We start from the raw sequence: 10,214 nt of genomic DNA, 5'->3' as shown, positions 1-10,214 counted from the left end.
GCTTGTAATTAAAATGTATATACAATTTTTTCCCTTAAAAAATTTTTATTCACAACTTGCATCTGCATGTTGTTGAAAACATACAAATAAAATAAGTTTTTAACCACATTTATTGAGTGTGGTTAACTATATTTTAACAACAGACAAAAGACTTCTAACATCAAACATAAAATGTTGTTGATAAATTTCAACTTAAGACAATATTAACATTCACAGCATGCAACCGAATTGTTGAAGATGTTTAACAACTACATTACATGTTAAAACCTTTTTTTTTTCTTATAGTGCCAGAAGTTGAAATAATAATTTTGTTATTAAACTTGGTAACAAGAGAAAGAAAGAGCCAAAGTTGAGAGCTAATTCAATCTTTTTTTTAAAAGTTTCCTCTCAAAACTTTGAACTTTGAATCATTGAATGGAAGTTGTGTAGGTTTTTATGACTCTCTATCTTTACCCACTAGTTGGGTTCCAACAAAAAGCTTCTTTTCTTCTGTGCTCTCAAATCTATTCCATTAATCGGGTTATTATCAGGTGCTCATTTATTACAGTGTTGCTGTAAAAATTTATTAACATGTTACATGTTCTATATTTTGTTCTAGTTAATTTATTTTATTTGTTTCTTTCATTGTTTGAATAAGTCAAGTTAGTTGTTGGAGTAATTAGAGCCCAAGCTAGTTTGTTAGCTATTTTATTGACACATGCTATAATCTTGGAAGGACAGTTGTAATCTTTCTTTATTTAAATTCCAGAAATAAACAACAGGGGGATGCTTGCTGAATTTGAAAACACTGACATTATTTGTGGAGGTACAGGCTCCCTCAAATGATCATGGTACATTCAACAACTTTCACTTCAATATTTTCATAATAGGCAGAGGAAAGAAAACGAAAACTAGTTCATATATACCAAATTGGTATAAGAGCTTGGCTATGGATCAACGAGTGGAACAATTAGAGAAAGCTGTGGAAAATGTCGTTGGACAAGGAGATCTCTTACAACAATTAGTAGAGACTATCAACACGCTTAGTATAAGAGTAGAGCATATTGCTAGCCAGGTGAATGAGTCGGCAGGGAACCCCAATGCTTGGATGCAAAATCAAGATGAGGAAGAAAATTCTGCTGCCCCAAAGAGCACACCAAGTGTTCGATAGGAAACTAATGAGAATCGTCAAAGTTAGTCTCTAGGGTTATATTTGCCAAAAACTGTTAAAGTTGATTTCCCTCATTATGAAGGAAAAGGGGATCCAACCATATGGCTATGCAAGGCAGAGCAATTTTTTGAACTCCATGAAATTCTGGCCACTAAACATGTTCCTTTGGCATTTTTTCATCTGGAAGGTGAAGCTCATTTATGGAACCAATTGCTATGACAAGAGTTGTCAATTGTCTCTTGGGAATATTTTAATAAAGGACTAAATTCAAGGCATGGACCCAATCAATACTTGGATTTCTTTGCTGAATTAACTCGATTGCAGCAAATAGGTTCAGTGCAAGATTAACAAGAAATATTTAAGAAACTTTTGGCTAAGACAGGACCAATGGATCAAGCTCAGCTAGTCAGTTGTTTTGTTGGAGGTCTTCGGGAACCCATTCGAACTGATTTTAGAGCCAACAAGCCAAACAATCTATCATCAGCCACAGGACTGGCTCGATTATATGAAGCTCGTGATCTTACTCAAAAGTAATTAAAATTTTTGTCCATACATTCTGAAGCTCCAAATGGTTCGGCGTCAACACCAATCAAAAGGTTAACCACAGAAGAGATAGATGACAAAAGAAAGAAAGGATTTTGCTTCAAATGTAATGAACAAGATGGCCCTGAACATTGTTGTAAAAAACTGTTTATGATTCAAGCCTGCTTCAACGATAGTGATGCTGATGAAGAAATGGAAATTATTGACAGAGCTCATAAAATTTCGTTGCCATCGTAATGAGTTCCTAAAAATTGACTTCAAGCATTTAGCCTTGAGGACAATACTGTAATTTAAGAGGGGAAAAGTTGTTACATGTTCTACATTTTGTTCCAGTTAATTTATTTTATTTGTTTCTTTCATTATTTGAATAAGTTGAGTTAGTTGTTGGAGTAGTTAGAGCCCAAGCTAGTTTGTTAGCTATTTTGTTGGCATATGCATATAGTCTTAGAAGGAGAATTGTAATCTTTTTTTATTTAAATTACAGAAATAAACAATAGGGGACGCTCTCTAAATTTGAAAACACTGACATTATTTGTGGAGGTACAGGCTCCCTCAAATGATCTTAGTACATTCAACAACTTCAATATTTTCATAATAGACAGAGGAATGAAAACGAAAACTAGCTCATATATACCATAGCACTGCATCCAAATTATTTGTATTAAAACTATAAAGACAAAAGAGCTAATTCGAAGGTGCAGAGCTATTAACTTGACACGGCTGAAGGAAGGCAAATCCTCTTTCAACAGCAAATGAAATCTAAAGAGCAGAAGATTGTAGCTAGTTATCTTGTCGAAAAGGTGCTGATAAACAAGAGTGTTAACAAAGAATGGCTCAAAATAGCTGGAGTAGAACGTAAGAGAATTTAAGATAAAAAGTTAAGGGAATAATGTATTCATTCTTAAATTTGGAGCAGACACTAATAAAAAGAGGACACTAACAAGAGGGCCATGGCATTTTGCTAAGGCAGTCATTTTATTTTCAGAACCAAAGAGTATTGGAGATGTGTCAAAGCAATCATTTACCCATGTATCCATTTGGTTACAACCCCAAAATGTGCCCATTATGTGAATAGATAGAGAGACGTTAACAGAACTTATTAAAGCTATTAGCAAAGTTGAAGAAGTTGGAACCGTTGCAAATGACGATTGTATGAGGGAAGAAGTAATCAAGCTTAGAGTCTCTATCGTTATTATTAAGCCTCTCATGATGATTCTGGAGTTATCCATGCTTTCATCATCTTGCTTCTCTTTTAACCCCCACCTTAGCATCTGCTTCGCTTTTGGTAAAGTGAAGGGTATCATCATTGTAAGGGCAGGCAGAAAGAGTCAGCCAGTAGTGTTTGTGTCGTGTTAAATTTAATTGACCCAAACACGACCCATTTCATAACCGTCTCAAATATTAAGACCATAACCCAACACAAAAAATAAATAGGTTATCTAATAACTTGCTTAATATCTATATATTTAACAAGATTTACATCAAACATTTATGCTATATTCGACCAAAATATCACAACATTTACACTAATTAAGTTCTCAATCTATTTTACATGTTATAAATGAAACACTATATATATGTTCATCCCCCCCCCCCAAAAAAAGAAAATCATTTGCACTCTTATTTATTGATATTTGAAATATATATATTACATATTTACATTATTAAAATTCTAAATCTATATAGAATTTTATAAATAAAACAACATGTATATGTTCATGCTCCATTTTCCCCCTGTCCCAAAAAAAGAGAGAATCATATTTAGTATTTGAGTTTTAATGACAAAAACCTACAAATTGATTTAAAATAAAAAAATATAATCGTGTTATTAATTGAGTAAATGGGTTAACAACTTTTAACCATAACTCAACATGAAAAAAAACGTGTTAACTTGAACCCGACTCATTTAATAATCATATCAAATTTAATGTTTATGTCCATTTATTTATGTCTTATTTATATGGAATAATCAAGATGTGTCAAATGTTTTGTCAGTTCTAATTTGTCAATTCTAATAATTGTTGGGTTACCTATCTTCTTTTTTTTGGCTTCTGGGCTTGCCCAAGTAGCCTTAATAGCTAGTCATTTTATGGTTGTGGACATAGTTGTTAACTCCACTCTCTCATTCCTAATCTTTTCTTGTTTTTCCTGGCCTTTAGTTCGTTTGCTTGGGCTGTGCCATAAGTTTGGCCAGCTGAGGGGTTATATTATAAGAACACCTTTGATCAACTTTATTTTCCCGCTCTTTTTCCTCTTATTACTCTTATCATTTTCTAAATCTAGCTTGGCTCCATTTTCATCCTCTTTTAAGTTTTCCCGTTTTTAGCTCCTGTTCCCTACAACTGTTTCCTTCTGATGCTGACCACTATTTTTCACCAATTTTGGCACATCACCATCTTGCATTACTTTCTCATAAGTATCCATTAGTAATCGGGTGGGGTTTTACCTATCTTCTTGACCTGGTTGAAATCAAGCAGTTTGTTGTTGCAATCTTATGATGCTAAATTTCAGGGCTTTGGTTTTTAGTTGCATTCTCTTTGTCTCTTCTTTTGCTTTGCTTGAATTTTTCAGCTATGGTCAGGGGTGTAATCCATGGGCTTATGATAAATCATTCTTTGGTTGATTCTTATACTTTGTACACTCTCTATTCCAATACACCCACATTAGGAACAAAAATCCTGCAGCCTTTCCTGTCGTATCAGTATAGAAATAGCTTCTTCCTTAGTCATATAAAATGGTAGTGGAAAACATGGAAGAATTAACAGCAAGGCTGGTCACCAACCCTACCGATAGCCATGGAGATTATAAATTGGAACGTTCAGGGGTTAGGGAATGACCGGATGTTCCATGAAGCCAAAATGATTCTCCAATTGCATAAGTCTCAGATAATATTGCTTTAAACAAAGCTGAAGCCTGAACAAATGCTGGATAAGTGTAGTGAGTTAGGTTATGACAATTATTTTGAAGTAGGAAAAGTCAAATTGGGAGTTGACTTGGCAGTAATATGGTGCACAGAAATGATGGTGGAAGTCAAGTCCTATAGTAAGCATCATATTGATAGAGTTGTGCATATTAAAAAATGATAATTACTGAAGATGTACAGGAATTTATAGTCATCCATAGGCAGGACAAAAATTTAGGTGCTTTTCCTTCCCTACCTTAGCTTTGTTTTGGAGATTTCAATGAAATTTTAAGACCTTTTGAAAAATTAGAGGAGAATGATGGAGACGTGAAGTTGATGTTTGCATTTAGAGATGTAATTAGAGAATATGAATTTTTATGGGTTTGGGATGGGAAAGGCAACCTTTTGCATGGTCCAATCAAATATACGAAACCCATTGATTGAAGAAAGATTGGATTGCTTCTTATGGAACAGAATTTGGGCTTTGGGGTAATATGTTTTATGCAACTATAGTAATGACTTTGGTTTAATGGATAAAGAAGAAAAAGAAAGAAGCATCAAATGTCATTAAAAAAACCCCACTCCTCGTGATCATTATGAGAATTTATGGAGCTTTTATGAAAAGTGAAAAGAAATAGCGAAGATAAAGTAGGTGGATAATGAATGATGCTATAGAAAATAGTGATGATATAGCCACAAACTCTTATATAAACTTAACTTGTACAAACTGATGTGGGATTAATTTATTAGTTGAATGAAAATATAAAATAATAGACATAAATCATGTAGGTCAAGAGATATTTAATTCAACCAATGAATTAACGCCACATCAGTTTGTACAAAATACTTTGCAGAATTAAAACAAAACAGCCAAAAAATTATTGGCTCGACTCAAATTGTGTAGTATAAACTGATAGAAGAATTAAGACTATAAGGCAACATCTTCAAAATGTTGATAGGGATAGTATCAACAGTACTAAGAAATAGCTTGATGATATAATTATGAATGAATAAATCTACTATACTAGAGGTCTAAGGATGATTGGCTAGAAGAAGGAGATCAAGACACAAATTTTTTAATACAAAGGCTTCAATAAGAAAAGAAAGAATAAGATTTGGTTATTTTAGATGAAGATGATAAGTGGACAGAGGATCGAGAGGATGTAAAAAGAATGTTATGTGACTACATTGAAATTTTGTTCACATCAACAAATCGTTCCCAAAACCAAATGAGGCTGTGCTACAAGTATGTTGTTCAAAGTGACAAATGAGATGAATAAGATACTAGATAAGCCATTCACAAAAGATGAAATCTTAGCCACATTAACTCAGTTGTACCCATTAAAGGCTCCAGGTCTAGATGGATTCCTAACAACCTTTTTTCAGAAGCATTAGAGGTCAGTAAACAAAGGAGTATTGACAACATGCTTGGACAATCTTAATTATGTAGATAGTATTGCTCCTTTAAATCATACTTACATTTCTTTAATCCCTAAAATTGAAAGCCTAAAAAGGTGACAAAATATAGGCCTATCAATTTGTGTGATATCATATACAGAATTATAACCAAAACTATAACTTATTCGCTTAAACAGAAAGGCAAGAAAAATGGTTTAGTTGCGGTAAAGCTTTATATAAGCAAAGTCTATGATAGAGTGGAATGGAAATTTTTAGTGAGAACTATGAGAAGAATAGGCTTTTTTTTTTGGTAAAATAGTTTGATTTAATCAAAAGATGCATGCATAACAACATGATTATTCTTTGTGTTGATAAATGGTGTAGGAAAAAGCTTGATCTACCTAAAAGAGGATAGAGACAGGAGTGCATCTTATCCCTATATTTGTTCATATTATGCTAAATTGCTGTTACAAGCTAAATCAAAGCAATTAATCCATGGGCTGAGATTTAGCAGAGACTTGTCAATCACTCATCTTCCTTTTGCAGATGTTATTCTTATTTTCACCAAAGCTACCACGAAAATTGTAATAATTTAAAAGCTATTTTCGATTGCTATGCTGGAGCTTTAGAACAGATCTGCAATATTTTTCAAAAAGAATACTTCGATTGGTCAGGTGGATATAGCCAGAATTTTTTTTAGCTTCATGTGCTCGAGACATGAAAAGTAACTTGGATTTCCATCTGTAATTATAAGGAAAAAGATAAAACTTTTTCAATGATATCAAACTAAGGGTGCTTATATAGTAAGATATCAAGTTAGAACAACAAGCTTTTCTCAAGTGGGGAAAATGAAGTGTTGATTAAAGCTGTTCCTGAGGCAGTCCCATTTTATACCATGTAGATTTATGTGAAGACATTCATTGAGCAATTGCAGGTTTTTGGTGGGCCTCTGAAAGAGATAAAAGACATATTCATTAAGATGGGAAAGATTGTCGAGGTTTAACCAAGTGCTAGTGGTAAAGCAGAGTTAGAGGATTATCCAATTCCTAAACTCACTGATGGCTAAAGTTTTGCAAGTGAGATATTATAAGCATTTTGTTTTCTAACTGCTAAGTTGAGATATAAGCCTTCTTTCATTTGGATAAGTATACTGTGGAGCAGATAGGTGACTCGCCAAGGTTTAAGGTGGAGGATTGGAAATGGGGAGAATGAGCAGATTTACAGTAGCAATTAGATTCCTAGAATCATGACTTTTAAGATTTTATCCCAAGCAACATTGCTTATAGAAGCTACAATAGCTTTCTAATCAATGAACAACACAAATGTATTGAAAACCTAATTACATAGCATTTTGTACCAGAGTATGCTGAAAGAATAATGCATATTCCCTTTCCAAGATGTCCAGAACCTAATTACCTTTTGTAGGCTTATGATAGGCAAGGCGCATATTCTGCTAAGAACCTGTGGAAGAAGAAACTTACGTAGAATCCCTAGTGTCGAAACTGTGGCAACAAAGGAGAGAATGTGTTCCATGCACCGATTATAGATTATCCCAAAAGATGTGAAAGCTTATCAAATTTGGAGAAGACATAAAGGACCTTGCTAATCAAGACATGTTGAATGTGCTGTAAGGTTTGACAGAAAGAAACATAAGAGACATGGAACTAAATTGTGGCAATAAGTTAGGCAAACTATGCGCTCCTAACTGGAATCCAGGAATTGTTTTTTTTCCTTTTTTTTTTCTAAATTTTAGCATGGAATACAATAGGGCTACAATTCGGTTTGGGTTTTAACCAGATTGGATTCACAAAATCAATATGATTAGGTTTGAAGGACTAACCAAACTAAAGTGAACTCGAATAAATTTTTGGTTTGGTTCGGATTAACCCGATTTGAATGATCATCTCCAACAAATACTACCCAAAAGTTGAAATAAGAATTTATTATTAAACATGATAATGAGGGAAAGAAAGAGTCAAATTCGTATGGACTTTTGTTAAATTGAAAAGTGCAAGGTCATCTACCGATTTTAAATGAGTAACAATTAGTTTCTTCTTTTTTTTTTAAGTCAAAGATTTGCTATCTGCGCCTTCCATAATATCCAAAATAGGATCAGGCTACAGTGCAACTGTGGTACCGTGTCACAGTTGCACCAGCCGTTGGATCCACTTAAATGAGTAGAGTCCACTTAAATGGGTGGAAATCCAACGGTTGGGTGCAACTGTGGCACGGTACCACAGTTGCACCACAGTTTTATCCCCCAAAATAACCATCTAATTTTTATCTTTCAATAATTCAGTATCAATTTCGTTCAATACCTATGAAAATCTATTATTTTGTCCTTTTTTTTTGTGGGAATTGAACATTCATGAACTTGACAATCTCAAAAGTCACAATCACAAAGCACGGCAACCATTGATACCAGCATAGTAGTGTTATTCAGCTTTGACTTAAAAAATTGTTAATTTTTTTATTTTGCAGCAAATAAATATTGATATATTAAATCATCATAGTGTTAAGTGTTCCTGTCCCAATTAAACATCTCACATAAAAGCCTTCCATTAACTCAAAGATACCAATCGAATTTTTAATATTGGATATGGTTTGTTGTTTATAGGAAAATTATGTTAATGATAATCAAATAAAAAATTAGGGTTTCACATAAAATGAGTGTGGAAAGTAAATTTATTTTATTTGATATATTATTTGCTCTTAATGGCCAATTGCTTAATGGGTATTTAGATAAAATAAAACTTAATTAGAAAATGGGTTTGAAAAGTTGTTTACAAGATTCAAATACCCACTCTCGCCCCCCCCCCCCCCCTCAAAAAAAAAAACCTCTTGTAATGGAATGTCTCAAGCATTGGGGTTTTATTAAGATATTTCAGGGGTGTCAATAGTACTACTCTACTACTAGACTAGAACTACTTTTCTGTGTACAGTGAATAAATCCAATAGAATATGTGTATGCGGACCTGGTCATTGCCTTCACCCAAATCAAATACTAGCCTGTTCATGATTTTCTTAGGGTTTTACGTGGAAAAAAAGGGTGAAATAGCATTTTGTTTACTAAACTATTGAAATTCTCTTATGGTTTAAAATATATCCGAACCTTCTCAAGTGTCAATTTTTTTGTTAATATTACCATTTTAATTTGGTAGTTGTTTGATGTAGGGAATATAAATACCTTTAATTATTCACTCACGAATAATTTTTTTAATCATAATTAATTAAAAAAATTATTAGAAAACGTAATGGGACTGTCATAATTTTTCAATTAATTTAAAAAAATTTCAGAAATAATTGAGAAGTTATATGCAAAACAAATGTACAATTACTTTTTTTTGGAGAATAATAAGTTGAGGGTATTTGAGACAATAAAAACAGTGTGTGGTGTGTGTATTAATTTTACATTTAATTTTAATAATTTTGAAAAAAATTTCAGAATGAATTAAGAAATTATAACAATTCCCTTGCTTTTACCATAATTTTAAATTTAATTTTTTAATTAATTATGATTAAAAAGTTATTCAATTAATTAAATAATTAAAGATTATTGTATTCTCAATATTAAACAACCATCAAGAATAACATAGTAAGATCAGCAAAATGTTTGACACTCAAGACGGTTTAGATGCATTTAAAAGTATTAGGAGAATTTCAATTAATTCAGTCAAACCACAGGGGTTTCACTGTTTTTCCGTTTTACAAGTATGGTCATTTTTAGGGCGAAAGTTAAAAACAAATCAATACGAACAATAGTTACATTATTCTTTTATTCACTTCTGTTTAATACATAGAAAGATTTGTACCATTCCTGTTTATTCCTAAATGTGTCCTCTATATATGTGGTAATTTGATGTGAATTTTGATGTGAATCCTAACTGAGAGTAGAAATTTTAATTTGAGAAATACTTAGTTCTGGAGCGTAGTGTATAACTTTTGGATTTGAGGAGAAAAAAAAATTATTCTACTTAATTTGTACTTTTGTATAAGATGAGTAAAGCTTGCATAGCAGAGTCAATGAAGAAAGGAAATTTTGATTGAAAATAATCAAGAGAAGAAATAAATGGAAATCTATTTTTTATAGTTCAGGAAAAAATTCTTACATCGACTAAAGTAAAATAATAATTATAATAATAAAAATACTGATGATAATGATGCAAATAAAAATGAAGAGAGTTGATATCCGAGTTTGGCAAGAAAGAAAAGGACCTCCAT

Source organism: Citrus clementina, unplaced genomic scaffold (genome assembly GCF_000493195.1).
Source record: "Citrus clementina cultivar Clemenules unplaced genomic scaffold, Citrus_clementina_v1.0 scaffold_3, whole genome shotgun sequence".
Taxonomy (NCBI): domain Eukaryota; kingdom Viridiplantae; phylum Streptophyta; class Magnoliopsida; order Sapindales; family Rutaceae; genus Citrus; species Citrus x clementina.
Note: the sequence above shows the minus strand (reverse complement) of the source record.